Below are 20,113 nucleotides of genomic sequence, written 5' to 3'. Positions count from 1 at the left end.
TTAAGCTCCAGGGCATTACGTTTTCATTACAGCATGGATGATTCTTTAGGAATGTGTATCTCATCTCCCTGCCTAGTGGTTGCAATCAGAAATTTCCCTGTGTATAAAGACTGGGGTGTTCTAATTTATGCTTTAGATTTACATTTTCTCCACTTGTTTTTCTGGATAGGTGGATTACTGCAATATAATTTCACCATATTGCAGCTTTTGTTTCTGTGGAGCTTAAAGTAATTTACCTCTTCAAGGGTAAGGCCCCTGCAGTAACTTTAATTATTTTTACTGCAGCATCATTAGTTTTCCATGTCTATTTAAAGGTAGCGTTCCCTCTGTAACTGTTTTAAATCTTCTCTAGAAAATATTAGTTTGTGTTCAGAGCACAATTGAGCAATGTTTCAGTGTGCTGAACATGCACTAAGTAGTTTGCAAAGGAATGCAGAGTCAATGAAAGGAGTCTACAGATTTTTTCCCTAGAGACATTCTCCCCTTTTTTTTAAACATCTTCCAAGTGATGCTGTTTAGAATAATGAAATGTCACTTAAAAAAATATTCTGCAAACAGCCAGGGTATGGTAACATTTCCAGTATGAAATCCAGAAGGTTGGATGCTTTAGAAGTAAAGGAGGTCCCTTCCTTTCTTAAGTTGCAACATGGAGCCCACATCATTCACAGAGGAGAGCAGAACAGTATAGGGAACGAGCAAAAAACTGAACCCCCCCCCTTTGCAAAGAATCTCTATTGTTTGTCACAGCACTTTAGATGATGTGCCAGCAGAATTTGGGGCCACTTTACAGTAGACATAGTGTAAATGAAGTTCTTACCCCAAAAAGCACTCACCACATAGACAAAATATATGAGAAAGCCTGCATGAGTGCCACTCTAGGTAGAGCACACACAGAAGAGCCACACATCAAGTCTGACAGAAATAAACGCATCTCCTCAGAGGCATATTCAGTGACCTCTCTTTATAAGAAAAAGAAGTGTGCTTGGGTTATTTCTTGGAAGAACTGTCGAATTGAGTATTTGAGTCTTTTGGAGGTGAAGAGTATTGTGCACTGGCAAATTAGTTTGCGGGAATAATTACTTTTTTTTTTTTTTTTTTACATGTATGGGGAAATAACGAAATTGGAGTGAGTGGGGATGATAAAGAAGGACTCAGGGACTTCCTGTAAGAGCCTTTTCTATGAAATGGAGTGGTTTATTCAGAATAAAATCATGAGGCTTTTTGGAGACAACATCAGAATTAAAAGAGGGCTTTTCAGTTCCTTCATCTGTATAATAGCTCTGATGTCAACTCCAGAAGGCAGAAATGCAACTTGTAGACTGTGATAAAGGAGCCATGTGCTCTTTCAGCTGCTGCAATTTTCAGAACAGAAACACTTTCATATAACATGTAGATGTAACAGGAGGCATTCGGGATTTGTTACTAGCCAGTCAAATTCCTGTACTAATAGAAGAATTGGGCATTATAACAGATAACAATATTCTAGCAGTTGTTCCATAGATTTTAGTGTAAGCTGTCATATGGCAAGACAGTGGGTTTAAATAAAAGTTGTGTTGTTGCTTTTAGTGCAGGTGAGGAACTGGCCTCATACTTTGAGAAGGTTCAATTATAAACCAACATGATTTTCACGTTTATTTCCATGTTTATATAGTTTCCTGGAGGGTGCTGTAGACAAAGTAATGTATATGACATACTGTGGGTTTTGCCCTGCCTCTTACAATTCCTCTTCTCTCCATTTAGATCTCAAACTTGGGTTGCTGAGGACAGTTGTTTAACTCCCCATTCTTGTTCAAAGCCATACCATTCAGAGCAGACTACTTGCCCCCAGTATTTTATCAAGGCTGGTGTTTTCTCACCAGGAAAACCTTATTCATTGAAGAGGCTTGCTCACATGAATAAAATGGAATATTGCAGCCAAAGAGTCACAGGTTTACTCAGATCACTGCTAGCAGGTTTCTTTCTCCCTACCCCCAGTTTATTTGTGACCAATGTTATGCTTAAATGAGAAGTTCAGCTTTAAGAGGATCATTTTAGCAGGAATGAATATAAATGAAACTTTCATCTCTTTCATGGAGAAAATAAGGTACTCACACTAAAAATTTGCCACATTTGTTTATATAGAAAAGATACCTTCAGTATTTGCTGTATGTATTATTAAATAAAAAGAACTAAACATGTGGAAATGCAGAGGAAATGTTATTTTTGCCATCTTAGTTGATGATATCAATTATTGACCACCACACAGGGATTTTCTTCTTAGTTCTTTATTTTTTTTAATCTTTTCAAGTGTTTCTGTACTCCTGTTGGAGACCTTTTCCCATACCTATTGCACTTGAAAGAGTTACGATTCTGTGAACAGTCACTGATAGGAGTGCCATGGAGCTGGCAAGATACTGGATTAGGCATCCTAGCCATTTAGTAGCATTATCATGCCTTTGGTAGGGATGCCTTTCTCACAGCAGAATTTGTGTTACAGTACTATTCACTGTCCTTTTATACATAAACAAATATAAATAAAATACACCAGTAACTGAAAGTGTAGGTTCCCTCTGGTTGATTGAGTGTGTCAAAAGGAGGAAATACTCTAGTGAAATGTCCTGCTGAGAGCCATTGAATTCATGCCCATCTGCAGACAACTCTGAAATATGTCAAACGACATTGCAAATGAGCACAGTGTGTAAGTGAAAGCATACCTGGAATTCATTCTACCAGCAAGAACCACAGAATAATGTTCAAGCAGTAAAAATAAAGGACAGGCAGTGAAGGAAATTGATGGATAAAATTATATTGAAATCACAATTAACATGTTACATTTGTTCAAAACGTTATTAAACCATGGAATCACCCAAATTTTCAGAATCAGACCCTGAATTTGCAGTTCTCAAATTTCCCATGTGTATGTGTGTATGCTACAAGCATGGACTTTGAAGCCACTGGAAATATGACTCATTATCTTTCTTAAAAGTAAAATGTATTTTAAAACATTGGCCAAGATTTTTAGAAATGGTTAGCTCAGCTGTCCGTAATTAGGAAGCTGAGTTTGTAGCTTGATGTTTTCTGAACTTTTAAGATGTCAGAAGCTATATCTGGTTGCTCAGCAACTCAGTATCTGGCCACTGCGATTTTAATATCATATTATTTTTCACTATGCCACCTTCTGTTGCAAAAGGAGTTTAAATTGAGATTTTTAATATAAAAATCTGAGCAAAGCGAGTATTTCTTTCACCGATGTCCCCCCCCCGCACAGTGGATTTTTTTTCACAGATATCTCTCCTGTGTTTGCATAAAGTGATTACCACTCTTCCACCTTTCTTCTTCATAATCTAATACCATGACTGTAAGGATAATCTTGATTGATATGAAATCACACTATTTCTGTTCTTCTCCTCAGGTTTTCAAAATGACATATTTCCCTGTGGCTGTAAATTAAGCCCTAAAACAATGAATACAGATCCTGTAGAACAGTGTAGAGTAAGGTGTGTTCCTAGTATGTACAGCTGTGTCTGTAAGGATGCCATCAGTAGAACTCTACATCTGTGTGCTCTGTGAGTTAAAGTTTCTTCAATCTGCTTTGTCCCTGGGTATTTTGGATAAATCTGGTATTTCAAGTAATAATACTCCTGCAGTTGGCTTTCCTCCTGAGAAACAGCTGAGTGCTTAGAAAGAAACTGTTTGTGTGGATGAGAGCCTTTTTTCCTCATAAATCTTGAATTATCAGAAGCATCGTTTTATGGGCAAGGCATGATACCAATAGGCACTGCAATTGTAAGGAAGTTGAGAAACAGAAGAATCACAACTGGATGAGAACGTCTACCACGGTTACCTACAGAACTGAGATCTGTTGTAGGCAGGTGTCTAAAACCTGCTTGATTAACATTTGCTGTGATCACCTCTATGAGCACCGTACTCTTAACAACTTACTGTCTCCTACTTCTTCCTTTGTGCACCTGCTGTAATTCATTATTGTGAAAACTCCCCTCTGATCAGAGTCCTGTGACCTGAGAAGAAAAGTTTCAAATTACCTCAGATTTACCTAGTTGGTTGATTCAGCTTTATAGAAATTATGGTAGTCATACTTGGAAGAGGGGTTGTTTGTTTTTCGTACTGCAGCAGAATAGCCTTATGCTGTAGGTATTTTCTTCCCTTTTACCTTACAATTTTTTCTGTACTTCTGTATAAGGTGAAAGGTAATGAGCAGTTCATGGTGGAGACAATCTGACAATTGTATTCTGTTTTAATAAGGAGCCCAGAATTCAGCAAAAGTGCAGATGGACACAGATTAGTTATCTTCCTTTCATAGGTTACACCTAAACCAGAAATATCTACTAGAAGTCAACAAGATATGAGTGCATGGATTTTTTTATCATCTTTCAGAGAGGAAGGGAGGTTTCTTTTGACTCAGAGGTCTTCTGGGTGAGGTCTTCTCAACCTTTCTCTTATGACACATTTCCTTTCTCCCTTAAGTGTTCTGTGAATGTATTTTTGTTTTGCTTTGTTTTTTTCTGTAGAGCATCCAGAAGTCTCCTTTGAGAATAACAGATACTTTTTTCACATTCTGAAGAAGGATGCAATGAATCAGTTTCTGCTGTAGGAAAAAGCTGTTTTTCAAAACATATCTTTTACTTCTCCATCTTCTAGGTCATTTCTCAGTTTTTTATAAGTTCCCTGAGGATATGAGAGCAGGATTTGTTCTGAAGGAGGAGGGGGAACACTTGACTGACTTGTATTTTTTTTTAATGTTGATTAAAAGGAATTTAATGACCGGCTTTGTACACCTTTTTAGTTTGCTGTGGTTTGGTTTTCTTTTTTGTGCACAAAGAAGGCCTGAAATGTGAATGGTGCATGTTATTTTTAAAAGTTCCTTTGTTCATTAATTGAGGTTATCATGAGTGTTAAGTATGATCTCCAGTTTTGGTGGCAGACTTGTTAGAATTCTCAGGCAATGTGTGATATCTCTCAACAGCATTTTTGTGATGAGGGCACAGATATTGAATCTTTATTAAAGGAGCTCTTTCTCCAGAATTTTATTCAGCTGCCCAAGTTATGTAAGCCTTAAAGAAGAAAACTTTCCATTTTTTAAGAAGCCAGCAGGTAGTCAAGAATGTATGAGATGTCCTTTCATGGTTTAAGAATAAACCTAACACTTAATTCCCGGAGTTCTTGAGATGCTAGAAGGATAATACAGCTGCTAAGAAAACTTGTTAATCATGCTCTCTTCCTAGTTTTTGTATTAGAGTTTGGATATTAGGTGCTGGATTGCACACTGTGCTGCTGTGTGATGCCAGATTAAGAGGCTGGGGACTTCTTATACAGTTGGCGTGAAGCAGTATTTCAATAAGGTCAATGAGCAGCTGAGTCTATCTCTGTTAATACAAATAGATAATTAATAGATAAACCCATTAAAAATAGAGATTGCATCTATTTCTCTGTATTTTGCATCAAATTCATGTACCAATCACTTATTTTGGATGTACTAGGCTGTAAATACTGCATGATAATTATGAAACTTTCCATTAGTCTTTTAGTATCCGTCTTTGGGGCTTTTATTCCAGTAATTTTGTCTGAAATTTTATTTAGAAGCTTGTTTACTTTATCTATGCATTTCTGTAGATGTTGAGAGTTTACAGGTATGATGTGATCTTTTTCCTTGGCTTATAGACATATAAAAATCATTTATTTTGCCACACTGACACAAACACTGCCTTACTCTTTGGCCAGAGAATTGCCTACTATTCCCTTAGGATGGAAAAACAGTTAAACTTGGCTTTACATTTTTCACAGGTTAAGGTTTCCTACATAGGCAGATAATGAGCATCAAACTTGTCCAATAACAGATAAGGAACGTACTTCAGTTCCTTTGTCTAAGGAGTGCGCTCTAGTTCCTTTGTCTGAGCAGCAGCTGTGCAAAGGATTCTAAAGATCATGCACTGGAGATTGAAGTGATATCTGAAATTAAGAAGATGGTATAAAATAACTGTATCTGTATTAAGTCTCATTCTACCATGTGGAGCAAAGAAATAGAGAAAATATTACTGAATAATATTGCTGATGCCACATTTTGCATTTTCATTAAAAAATTCAGAGAAAAAAGGTGGAAGTAGAGTTGATGTTTGCAAAGTATGAGGGTAATCAAGAAAACTGTAAGCCTCCTAATGTGGCTTATTTACTGGAAAATTTGTTAGAAATATAATAGAGAATATAACTGGTTGGCATCTTTGTGAAGATAATGAATCGGGTAAATGTAGCTTTAGTAAAACAGAAACCCTGCTTTACCCCTCTCTTGGAGTGCTCTTGATGCATTCAGCAAACAGATGGATATGTGTGATCTGGTTGATACAGTCTGTCTGGGTTTCCACAAAGCTTCCACTAAGTTCCCTCACCAGGAATTTCTTAAGGAAACCAAGTCTCCATTTCATAAGGAGGAAGGTCATCTTACTCTTAAATAACTGAGAGTAAAGAAAATAAAAGAAGAATCACAGGTTAGGAGTAAATGATCTGCTCATCTAGTGGTGGAATGTTGCAACAGCTTTGGAGTATTTGAGGATCCATGTTCATCATATTAAGAAGTGACCTGGAAAAAAGTAACAAAGTTTGTTGGTGGTACTTGTACTTGAGTTACCCAGATAGTAATGACAAAGGCTAAATATGAAGAACAACTGTTGAAAGACCATATGAGATTGAGTGCTGACAGCACTTGCAGGTGAAACCATGTAAAATACTGTGTGGGAAAGTGTGAAGTGATATACCTGAGAAAGGACCACTGTGGATTTTCCCTAATACCTTGTAAAATACTTATGAGCTTTATTATCCCATCTTAAATACTACAGTGGTGTTACCCTTGTTTCAGAAGGGTGTTACAGAATGGGAAGAGACTCATGGAAGGACACCAAGGGTGATCAAAGGTATGAAGTAACTTAATACCGGGGCAACTGTACAAGTTAAGTAAACTGTGATTCTTCATCTTGAAAAAGTGGCATGAAGACTATGGATAGGGATTTGTTGAACCAGCCATTACTAGGACATTTGAAACTAATAGAAAGCAGGCAAACCACACAAAACCAAATACTCTGATTCTTTATGCAAGCAGCAGATCTGTGGAACTCCTTGCCAAGGGTTGATATGGGCGCTAAAAGGTTTCATGGGCTCAGGAGGAAACTAGACAAATGCTACAAGGATGACAAATCTATTAGAAATTTTAAAATCTGAACTACACCAGGAAGTCCCTGACATGAAGATTGTTGGTGGCTGCAAAAGTATTAGGGAGAAGGTAGTATCAAACATATGTTCCCTTTTCTTCTGCTGTCCTCTAGGTACTTGCAGCAGTCTGATACAGAAGCCAGAGCAGAACCCTTGATCTAACCCAGTACAGCTATTTCTGGAGAATACTGAAGAGATTCATACCTAAATATTTGTCTCATATGATCTGATACCACTCCAGGAAAGTCACTGGCAGCATTCTCAGTGACTTCACTAGGTCTGTCTTATCACTGGTAATTTGATAACCAGACAACATGTCTCTTGTTAAAAACAGAAACAGCTGTCTTTGATTGCTATTCCAAATCATCGCTCTACTTGTTTTGTGCTCAGAAGTGCAAAACTTTGCACTTGCAGAATGCTGCCATGAGTTTTGCTAGAAAATCATATGAGCAATAAGAATTTTCTAGCATGACCCTTAAAGCAGTTTGCCTGGTATGCATGTTACAACTTAATACTGTAACTGCAAAGAGCCCTACAGGACTCAGGGTCATAGTTGCAGCCCCCTGGGCTGCATCTCAAAATATTGAGATGCAGGTATGCAGCTCAAATTATACGTGGCTGGGAGCTGTATGGGTGATTGTCCAGTGCACTCTACTGGACATGTATGTGCCTTTCACTGACAAAATAAAAAGCAGCATGAAAGGCTTGATCCCTTTCCATTTGAAATCAATTATCAGGTCCACGTGCATGCCAGGTATTCTCTAGAGTGCAAGTCCTCTGAGGAAGGAACTGTTGGGACAATTCTGTCTTGTGCAGTGATGGGCCTATTGTTTTGCTTAGCAAATTATGATATTTCTACCTTTCAGGACATAGCAAGTCAAACTGATCTTTTACGGTGTGCTGCTTTCCTGGATCTATCCAATTTTGCCCAAAGGATCAGGCAATATAAGAGTGTGTAAGACTTAATGACTTTCAGTTGATTGCCTTGTGTTGAAAAAGCCACATACAAAGTGTTGCCCACACAGTCATGAAATTCTGTGATGACATACATTAAGTATTATACATAAAACAGTTGCCTTTGTAACCAGTCATAAATCTGAAAAGTTTTATCTATTTAGTATTCCCACTGGAGCTGAACCTGGGTAGTGCTATCCTATTGCAGAGTCCATTACCAAGATGTACCAGAACCAATTAGTATGTTAGAAACAAGAGGAAGCAGTAGAAGTCATCTGTGGTCCTTAAAAAACCCTGCACCACAGTAAATTGCTAAGAAATTAGAACACAGAACAATTAATTTCCAATTTGAAGGTGATTTGTTCGTTTTTCTCTAAAGAGCTTTAAACATGACATTCAGTTAACTGAGTAAGTATCCAGACTTGTTCTTTTCATGTCTGACAAAACAATGCTCAGATGGCAAACATGAAACCAGCCAACAGAACATCAGATAATGTTTGCTGTGCCGTCTGGGTGCTTAATTTAGCTGAACTAGTACGCTCTAGTTTGGATAAATGATGCAGGCCCAAATTAGAAGAGAGAAAAGTGCAATGATGGCTGAAGGCTTATCTTGCTGTCATGTAAAGCATCAAATTTAGGAAGGCTCAAAAAAAGCTGCTAGTGAAAGGAAGTAATTTATACTTCTTTTTATGAGAAAAACACCTCTAAAAATTAATCCTGGTATATGCACACTTAATCAAACACGTTAATTATTTTAAAGTAGTTATCACAGGCTATATCTAGATAATACATGCAATGTAGTAACGACATTCTCAGTATCTTCAAAGAGTATCAGTTAAGAGTATGTTACACTTTAATGTATTACAGAATTTTCTTCTCTATACATCTAAATAGATTCCATAGTTTCAGTCCAAATTGCCACCTATCCTGTTTAGAGCTCTTAATACTCAACTTTGTGTTGCTGAACATTTATTTACAAGCAGCATGTGTCCCATCTTAAAAAAAAAAATCCAGAAAACATTTTAATAACTTTAGGATACTCCTTTTTTTAGGCAGCCAACTTATTTTCCAGGAGGTTTTGTGTCGTCCTTTGTTGATTTTGGTTTGTATTTTTTTTTTCATTTTTTAATTAATATGCTTATTTTCTGACGCTTTTGTTTCATAATTTTAAATAGAGTAAGGTGTCCCAGTGTGATGAATTAATTAAAAGGAATCTTGGCTTTCTCAGTCATGAAGTGATTAAGTGCAGTTCATTGTATTTTTTTCTGAAGTTTGGCCAATATGAATGAGGATGTTAGTTCAGAATTTCAGCAGAGGTTTTGATGTTAGACAGAAGGTGCCTCTCCGTAGTACAAGGGGAAGTAAGACTGCTTTTCAAATGGCCCTTTGAGAATATATCTTTACTCAGATAATTTCACATTCAATTAATAGATTTTGCATGAGAAGAACTTAAAATTTTAAAGTCTGCTTTAAAATTATGTCTTTTCTGAAAGAAAAACACTGCTTCTTTAGCTTGCGGAAAAAAAGCTACTGCTTTGTACGAGTCCACTGTGTGGCTTCGTTGAATTTTTAGAAATAGTTTTTTTGCAACTTTGTCCAGGAAATAGCAGCAATGTCCATTCAGTAGTGATTTGAATTGCTTGCCTACTTTAACTGAAGGCTGGACTGTGTGAAGTACTGCGCGTTTCACACTGACTTGTATAGACTGTTACTAGAGAGGAGTGGGAGAATGTAATTACAAAAAATTTTGTAAGATTCCTTCATGGCCTGCTTTCCTGTTGTTCTCTGCAAAGTAGTCCAATCCTGTACTCTAATCTGTGTAGACATTGACATCAGAGTGACCTGTGTAGAATTGACATCAGAGTGACCTCATGACCCTTACTATGTGTACAAGAACCCAGCCAAGATGAGCTTGCAGTGCCTTTATTTTAACCATTTAACGTACATCACATAGAAGTTATGCAAGAATACAATACTTGTGTAACACAAGGGCTTCTGATTTAAGATAGCATTAATAAAATAGATCCTTTTATTTTTTTGCAAGAAAAGATATGTCTGGAGAGTTGAGTCGAATTACATGCAAGAAAAATTCTTGAAATAATCTTTTTGCAAACATCAATAGCGAACTTGATCTTTTGCAATAATCCAGTTGCTTCTGGCTGTGAGTTCATGGATCACCTGCCAACTTTCTGAACAGACTATACTACCTGCCTTGGGAATAATACCACAACTTACCATCTGGTGAGATCATGATAGTATCACTTGACCTCCACATGTGGTCTCTGTCAAGCACTTCATTGAAAACTGGCAAGACATCAGGGCCTGAACATACTGTTCTATGCAGCCCTGAATTTTGGCAGGGTTGCAACATTTAGTAAATAAACTTCATCTGGCTTGCAAGTCACAGACAAATAGGACAGGCTGATGTCATCGTAAGCTTTAACTCTCAATAAAGTATGTGTCAAGTAATTATTAGACTTTGTTGGGCAAGTTATTTAGGGGAAGTTAATAGACAAAGATCATTTTAAGCAACAACACTTCTGAAGAACTGGCATTCAGTAAGCAATGAAAAATGACCCTAACGCTGTGCTTAATTTAGAAACTGGGTTTGTGTCCCTTTTCAGATTTTGTGTGCAACTCCACCTTTCTTAGATCCTAAATTAAAAAGCTAAAAAATTATAGAATAGAAAAATTAACTTAAGTACATGTGCGCTGTGTAAATCAGGTTTAATTTAATGGCTTAATAGCATTGCATTCTAGTCATTGTTTAGCCAAATAAGAAAGCAAGGAAAAACATCACAAGTATAGTTTAGTAAAAACTGTTCTCTGCTACTTCAAGCTAATTTTTGTTTGAGTTACATTCACAGTCATATCCCAAAAGTGATAGAAGTGGGGAGGGGGGAATGCAATTCCAGTCCCTCTGACTGCGTATCACTTCAGTTTTTCACCTCGTTAGAGGATGGATGATGCAGATCACTGGAAGAAATAGGCACCTCATTTTGTTTGCAGTGTGCTCATCTTAATCAAAGTATCATAGTTCAACAGTCAACCCCTGAGTCCTGCTCAGCAGTATGTCCCTGACACAGCCAGGCATGGATAGCAAGCAGAGTGCCATGGTGGGTTTCTCTAACAAATCTTTGCAGCAGAATCTATTTGTAATTTTGGATAATAAAAATCATATACCTGTGGGGGGATGGCTTGATGTAGAGTCATGTTACACTGCAGTCCCTAGTAGTACATCTAAACGACACTGTGGTACCACTTTGCTATTCCCCCCCTCTTCTTGGTTTCTGAAGATTCTGGAAGTAGGGACTTCTGACTGCCCTTCGTAAGTGCTGGAAGGAACTGGACTTGAGTGTAAATTTGCAGGGGGCGGTGAGAAGGGATGGTATGGACTAGATGATCTTTAAAGGTCTCTTCGAATCCAAACAGTTCTGTGGTTCTATGAAATTGGAAAGGAATTGGCAACTACCACTTGACTTATCACCCAAACCAGGTTTCCCAGTCATTCTGCATGCCTGCAGGTGGAGAGGGCGGATAAAAGTGGGTTGAACACTGGAAGTAAGTCAGGTATGTTTTTCTCTAAATTGAGAAGACTTCTGAGGTCATTGCCTAGGACTTAGCACTAAGCAAGAGAAATTCAACTTGTCTATCTCGAGAGAAGAAAATTTTAAGTGCAAGAGGAAAACTTAAACTCCAGAGAGTTGCTGTTGCTTAGAGGCAGTAGAAAGGGTATGGTTCTTGTTACTGGTCACACATTTGTGTGATTGTCTTTCACTTTCTAGCCCTAACAGACTTTAGGCTACAGCCCATCCTTTTGGCAGAAAATTGGACAAAGATGCAACATAAATTTTGCAGATCTTCAGTTGGCTTATAACACCTCTCAGATTTTTAAGGACAGACAAGCAGACCCAACCAATCAGCCAGCCTTTCCCAGAGGCAACGACTCAAGGAGATGACATCGATCATGTCAAACTTATTGACAAAGTTGTCAGAAGGAATATGAGCTGCATTACTACCATGTGTTTTAAAATCTTATTAATGCTTATTTGTTCTATTAATTGTATTGCTGTAACTAAAAAGATTACACGACAAGATGAAGCACAAATATGAAATGAAAATTTGGAGGTTATTTTGGCTTTTTTTTATTTAACTTCTGTAGAGGAGAAATGAATCTTGGTAGCAAAACAGTTCGTGGTGGTTTTAAAAAGTGATTTTTAAGTGGTGAGGGTTTTTTGTTGTTCCCCCCCCAAATGAAGACATAAATGAGGAGAATTACATTGTATTCAGAGAAACAGAGGAAGTTCAATTCTTTGCCAAAGCAAACATCCGCAGACTTGTGTAGTCTACATGTTTCAATGCATGTGAAAATATTTGGTGTTGTAGAGTGACTTCCTTGAGTGGAAATAATATTGCAGCTAGTAATGAGATTTTGCAAAAGAAGGAAATCACAGCTATCTTAGTAATTTAACGTCTCAAATTTGTTTATGGATAGTTTCCTGTCTGACACATTTAACTGAACAAGTTAAAGTGTTTAAAGAAGATTAGAATGACATTAATTTTTAACTGCCCTTGACCATGACATTTCACAAAGGGGTGTGTTCAATAAAAACAGATGGAAAAATGAGCTTGCCCCTTCACCTTGTAGTGGCTTTCTTGTGTCAACTGATTAAGCTTTCTGTCACCAATCAGCTGAGTATTCAAGAACATCCTTGACTTTTGTCTTTTTCATTTTATGAATAAAATAACACAAGAGTATGGCGATTTTTGTAAAATCCAGTAATACTAAGTTTTTTGTCTGTTTTTAAGACTCAGATGTTTTTGCAGTCATGGCTTGATTTGTCATGACGAATACTAAATTTCATTACAAAACTCTGTTTAATGCCGTAATTATATAATGAGAAAAAAAATAATTTGAAATTAAGCAGCATAAAAGTAGACAAAGTGATACAATATTTTGTGACACCTGATTAAAATATTAAGGATATTTTCAGAAGAGCAATGCATTTGCACTCTAGTTACAAGTCAGACTACCCACTTAACACAGTGCCTGGACACTTTCAGCAACAAAGCAGCTCAGACGCTGAGGCCATGGGTATGGCTGGGGTGCAGCCAGCACATGGCCCAAACACAGTACAAGGAAGTATGGTGCAGAACTATGAAGTCGGGAGGAAACACAAACATGGTTGTCCTGCTTGAAGAGTTAGTTGGTGTTACATTGTGGACTTGAACTCATGTTGGCAGTAGCTTGGGAATCTCCCGTCTAAACTTGTTCCGTGTGAGGGTGTTGTGTCCAGAGTAATGCAAACTATTGGGTCTAGTCGGTCCGGAGTAACATGAGCTATTGGGCCTAGTCTGTTCAAATGTCAGTCTTGCTATCACAGCACACTTATTTGTATGGCTTATTTTAAAATCTCCCTTTGCATTTATTAATATTCATTTTATTGTCAGATTTGTGAATTCAACACTGAAAAATCAAGATATACAGAACTAAAATGACCAATCCAGAGAAACTGCTTGGTAATTTCTAAAGTGTAGTTATTTCTATGCATTTTATCAAAATGACACGTTTTTTCAAATAATACCCTTGTTATCCAAATAACATCCTGTTTCCATGTGACAGATTTTTTAGTATCTCTGTGTGTGCTGTTTTTGCAATATGTTGTTGCATTGAATGGGATCCTAGTAAGCATTTTAAATAACCCACACAAATGCATTCTGCAACATAAGGACATGTTTTTGGAAACATCAGACTGCTGTCTTTGACTGCCGTTTGTAACATACTTGTGGATTAAACATTCAGTTTTTAATCAAATGTAATGGGGTACTAAATAAGGAAACAAGATAGAGAAGTTCAGTGCTGAATAGTCAGTTTAATACAACATGACTTACAGTGGTCAGCCTCAGGAATTGCTCCTATGCCCAGTTTCTTTGAGAGGTCCCTGAGTTTTCCTTTGTCAGTGTATGCCCATGAAAAGTCTAATAATGTATGACCTGTCCAGGGAATATTAGGCATATGAGTAAATGTTGCTTAAGACACATTAATGTTCAATTGAGACTTCTTGTGGTTTCTAGTGCTAGGCATTTTGAAGCATCTGTTGCCCTGTGAAAATGCAGAATCAGCTGGATAGAATAGCTTTTATATCATCAAGTTTAGTGGACAGATTTATGTCTCCATTCTGCAACTGAAAGATTTATCTCTCTGATTTTCCTAGAATGGCTCCTCTTGGATCAAAATATTTTATTCTCAACTACTTTAAATTATATACAAAATCATAGCATGATATATTTAAAAACTCTCATACCAACTTAACCATTTGTCTTTCATACAATGCTATAAGGGATCAGTGCAGTTATGGTTGTATCAAGAGTTTAAAACTGGTTAATAAAACAAGTGTGTTTTCTTTTTACTTCTAGAGCTTCTTGTAAAATGACTCTTAATTATTTCCAGATGTCTTAAAATTCTTTGTGAAGGGAAGAGAGTTTGGATGGTCCCACACATAGTTTGGGGTGATACTGTTGTTTGTTCAGTTACAAGTTAGGTCTGAATTTTTCTGTGGATCACATTTAAACACTCTTGTAATTTGATAGGCATTCTGACCCCACATGATATCATCACCAGCAGGTGTATCAGAATCTGGCTTGCTTAAATCAAGAGTCTGTGTCTAGTCAGTGTTTGATGATGGAAATCAGTTTGTAGTCAGGGCATGCCAGTGATTGAATCCATGTGTTCTTTTTCCAATCCTTTTTATTTCATTCTAAAAATAATTTCTACAAACAATCACTTATGGTTTCCCCAAACAAGACATTTTGTATACAAATTAGATAGAAGTCACAAAAGTATGAGCATTCTATGAAACAATAAAAGATCCTGGCATGTAATGTTGCATTAAAAAAGAGAAAGAAGCAAGAGAGTATACGAACCTTCTTTACACAGTTTATGTCATATGCCATACAATTTTTTTATTTGTACGTGCTAAACCATCATGGGACATCCCTTTAAAAAAAAATCCTTATTCCAGATATAATGCTATTGCTGATAGAGTATCACCTGTAGCTACAGCATTTGAGCAGTAAGAAAATTGCTTTAAGGAGAATTTTGTTAAATAGAAAACCTGGAAAATTGTTGGGTTTTCCAAGTTTCCATTTTTCCTCTTCTATGGCAAAATGATAGCAGTGAGAGTGAAAGGAAAAATCTGTTGCTGTAAGGCAACTGTTTCTTGTAATACTTATGAAAATATTGGAAAGAGTGGTTTGGAATTTGAAACACAACCTATGCACTTTTATTTTGAGATACGTGATCTCAGTCACATATTGACTAGATCTACTGAGGGGTTTTCTGTTAAGACACAGTTAGAACTGTTTTAGATCTGTCTATCAATCATCCAGAGTTTCTCCAGTAAGAGTGGATGCCAGCTACAACACAGATACCTGGAGCTGTTTGGGGAAAACCCATTTCAGGTAAAGCAAGAAGATGCTGTTTGCTTTTAGTTTGCAAGTTCAGGAAAGACTTTCCATGTCAATTTTTCAGTTGTTCTTCCTCACTTGTGTTCTTAGTTGTGCTTCTGAGCTGAGATTACCCAGCTTTTTTCCAAGTTCTTTCTCAGTCCTGTAGAAAGTACGTGTCTCTTGTATGTCCACTCTTTTCCCCAGACATCAGTCTTGGGAGAAGAAAGAAGATAAGGCTTGTTCTTGTGGTCTCTGTGTCCCAACACTGTAGTCCTTGAAGCATATCAAATCCGCCTCAGCTATTCAATAATGGGCAAAACGTGTTGCTTGAAAGGCAGTACTTCCCAAAGTAGCACCAAAGTAGCCTTCAACATCCAGTTTAGAAGTCACATGATATTTTTCCCTCAAGCCCACAAAACCCACCGGGGCTTCTAGTGTTAGCTTAAGGATTTTTACCTGGCCATATCACCATTTTGGAACACCTTGGTAGTTGCTAGGTTCTTTACTTGTCAAGATATAACTGCAGTATTGAGAACATTACAGCACTTTGTTATTTAAAAAGGATGCACTATGCACGCTTTCTAAGGTTGCATTAAGTCCAGTCCCTTTTTCTTTACCTTACAGCAAGAGTGTGTTGACTGTCCTTAACAGAAGAGACTTGGGTATGTATGGCTCTCCAAGTATGCTATTGCAGAGCCTTTAATCAGTCTTTGAAGACAGTAAAGTGGGATTTCCTTCTTGGTCAAAGTAGTGATTCAGACAACTGAGATACATAGTCATTGTCATCAAGTGTGCTGTGAATGTTAGTAGACACAGAAGGGACAGAGGAGCACAAATTATTGTTATGGTTACTGGCTTACAGAAGGATTCTCAGTTTCAGGAGCAGTAAACCTACAGTAAATTTAGGCCTAGTTTGATCTGTGAATAAAAGAAATGTGGCATTTGCCAGATGACTTAGCAGGTACTTACATAGATAAACATTTCTATTAGAAAGATTAATAGGAAAAAGCTGATAAATACAAAAGCAGTGTCTGACCTGTAAGTAGAGAACAGGCGAGGCAAAGGAGCAGAGCTCACATTGCAAATTTATCTGAGAACCTCCTTGTCTTTGAATGCTTGATGAAATTTTGGTGGTGCTGGCTTTTGTTTCCTTGGGCCTCCATTAATATTTTTCATGAAGTCATATTCACTGCAACCTAACCCAGAGAAAATATTGGACTCTTATGCATGAGGAAACTCAATTTATGCATCCACTCTTACAGTATCCACAGACAATTTGCAAGTAAGGTGAGTGTCAAATGCTACTGATAGAGAATTTCAAGCATTAGCCTTGTAGGATTCTATTCCACACACTTTTGACACATAACCTCTCCATGACATTGTTATGCTATAGACATATTCTAAAATCTAAGGCCCTCAAATTTGAATAAATATGTTGAGTCTTCAAGGAAGGAAAATACATTCAGCATGTTCCTCAGATATTTTGTCTGCAATATTGGAAGTATTTTTCAAACAGCATGTGATCCATGACATGAATTTAATGAAAAATTGTTTTTTCCGTCATATGTGATCTTATCAATATGGGAACAGAAGTGACACTATTTGTCAGACTTAGGTCCTTTTGACCCACTTTATTAATTTCTAGCTCAGTGGATGGTATTAATTAGAGAACATTTATTAACATCTTTAAAAATTATGTATTCGTTGCATAACAGAAGCTGACCTAATAATTTCTTATTGTTAAAAATGCTACACAGGTGAAGCATAAGTGCTAAGACTAGGAAATATTCTGTTACATTCAAAGAGGGACTCCTGTAACAAAGTTTGGATGGAAAATTGCTTCAGATAATGTTGTTAAGGCTTGATTTCTCTATAAAAGAAGCAGCCAGCCATAACAAATTATTTTCAAGTTCTATTGTTTTGGTATATACAATTACAAGAAAGAAACAGAATGTTCTTTGTGTTTTTTTCTTTTATGTTTAGCCTCACAGGTTTACCAAAATTGGCATTAAAGAACTACTTTTAACAATTTTTATGACCTGTTCTTGAACTAGACACTTCTTACATACATTGTGGTGTGGCTGGCTTTAAAACAAGCTTTTCATCTTCTTTATGGTGTTTGTGAAGTATACTGCACTTAGTTGACAGTATAATAAAAGCAATTTTATTTTTGTATTTGACCAAACTTGCATTATTGCAGTAGTGCACTAACTATTTTCTAGCTTTTCCTTTAGCTGTAGCAGTGTGTTCATCCATACATCTGTCTAGTTTTCTCAGAAGATTCAACTAAATAGAGCTGAAAAAGATAAGATGGCTTCTAGCAAGGATCCTTTCTTAGTAAATCAGTAATGTATCTTTGAGGAGTTTGACTACACCAGGCTAACATCCTTCACTCATCTGGTCCTTGGGGAAGGGTGATAAGTGATCTCTGTCATTTCAAGTGGAACCACGCATTCCCTTAACTTTCTGCCTTGATTCTCAAGATTGCCTAGAATTATCTTTTAAGTCACCGGTCCATCCATTTTTTTGTCCTCAAATAAAATGACCTTTCTGTTAGGAGAAACAGGAGTGAATGTGGAAGCTGAAAAATCCCATTAAATAACTACAAAAGTTTTGGCTTGTGCTTAAGTTCAGATGCTTCTGCCAGGGGAAGTTCAGATGCTGCCTGTCTCCCAGACGATTCAAGTTCTCCATAGCTACTGAATTTTGGAGACTTTGTAGTCAGGTTAGTTTAGATAATTTTCTCTAGGTAGTATCCTGAAGAATCAAAATACAATATATTAAATGCTTGCATGTCTTTAGTCATTTAAAATGCAGTGCAGAAGAATGTGATTTTTTTTCCAAGTGCCTATTTGCCAATTGCCCCAAACAGACATGGAGAAGAATGCAGCATTAGGTAGCTGGGCTCCATGTAATTCCTCCTCTGTAAACCAAAGCCTGATGAGTCTATTACACTAAACAGAGTTTCCAGTGTTCAGCTCAATATTGGACATTCTGATTCTGTAAGAATGGGGAGGGGGATTCGACTTCAGTCCGTTCCAGGCAGTTTCATCATCAGGAGAGGTGCCCCATCTTAATATAGAGCAACACCATAACTTTGGGCAAAAGTTTTTCAGAGGAGCTCTAAAATTTTGCTGTATCCCTTTCTGAAAATTTGACCTGGTGCTCTTTTCTGGGTGTAAGTCTGTTTTTTCAAATTCCATGATGTTTGGTGACCAAAATTGAAGTCTGCAAAATCACTAGTTACTATTAACTTTCTTGCCAATTTACTATGCCTAACTTTACCTAGATTGGCCTCATTGGCTTCAATCGTGCTCTGTATCCAGTGGAAATTTAATGTAAAATGCAGAAATAATACATGGTAATAAGTAAGACCAGGACATCTTTCCCACCCTCCATCTCCCCCACCTTTTAGAAACTGCTATGAAGCTGCAGCTTGTCCTGGTTAATGTGCTTTTATGTCCAGAACAGTTACTGCCAAGTTTCTTCATATGCAGGATGCAGGTTCACCAAGAAGGGGTGGAGAGTGTCCAATTGTCTTGTGGCACAGTGGTTAAAGCATAATCCTGAAAGGTGGAAACTGAATGTTTGTGGTTTATAAGCTAAGACCCTCCCAAGTGCTTTTAAAAAGGAAGGCTAAGTGAAGGAGGCTCTATTCATGTCCTACTCTTTGTAAAATTCATTTATTCTCAGTGTTTTCACTCAGTTTAAGAAAGGATGCATATAAATGAGTGCCTTTCCCCTGAAATCTGATAATAGCTTTGAGCAGTGTGAAGCTACTATTTGTTCAGTGAAATCTCCCACAACAAATGTATTTTGAGGGTTCATTAATCATCCGGATTAAATAAAAGATGATGATGATGATTATTATTATTATTATTATTATTGTTTGGGCCTTTGAAATATTAGAAAACCACAAGGCAGTTCTGTATATTAGGTATCTTCAGCTATGGGAAGTATCAGGACAGACAGAGCAGTGAAGTCATGCAAGTGAAGACTGAGGAATGCCAACAGCATGCTGTGTGTGGGCAGCTCCCGTTACCCTCTGCCTCAGCTAAGACTGGTTCTGTCTAGTGTTGTCAGTACCTTTAAAATATAAAACTTCAACAGATTTTCCTACCTGGTTTTGGTTTTATTTTTTTTTTCCAGTAAAAGGAAATAGAGCTAAGTTCCAACAAGCTACAGAAAATATTATGCAGCCCAGTGAAACCCAAGTCACTTGTAATGAATTTTTTTGTATTTTTAAAAGCTGAGTAAACAGTAATGAAGTCTGGCTTGCCAACCAGCATGTTGCAATTATTGGAAGCTGAGGTGTTACAGATCTGCAAAAGTATGTCTGTGAAGTCCAGTAGACAGAAATAGAGTACAGTATGATCTCATATCATGCAAGCAAACTTTCAATTCTGATTCTTCTCTCAGAAGTCCTTAAAGAAGAATTTGAGAGGAAAATAAAAGAGAGACAGTTTATTCCCTACACATACCAATTGGACTATTTAACCATAATTAAAGGTCT

The 20,113-nt window shown here is 37.1% G+C and overlaps 1 protein-coding gene across 1 annotated transcript in view; it reads left to right on the top strand.

The window, feature by feature from the left end:
* Positions 1-20,113, top strand: part of LOC113476632 (protein cordon-bleu-like) — a 164,007-nt gene that overhangs the window by 136,340 nt on the left and 7,554 nt on the right. The gene's annotated exons all lie outside the window — the stretch shown is intronic.

This window comes from Athene cunicularia (genome assembly GCF_003259725.1).
Source record: "Athene cunicularia isolate RWA chromosome 2 unlocalized genomic scaffold, athCun1 chr2_part1, whole genome shotgun sequence".
NCBI lineage: Eukaryota > Metazoa > Chordata > Aves > Strigiformes > Strigidae > Athene > Athene cunicularia.
This window is presented reverse-complemented; position numbering and strand designations above follow the sequence as displayed.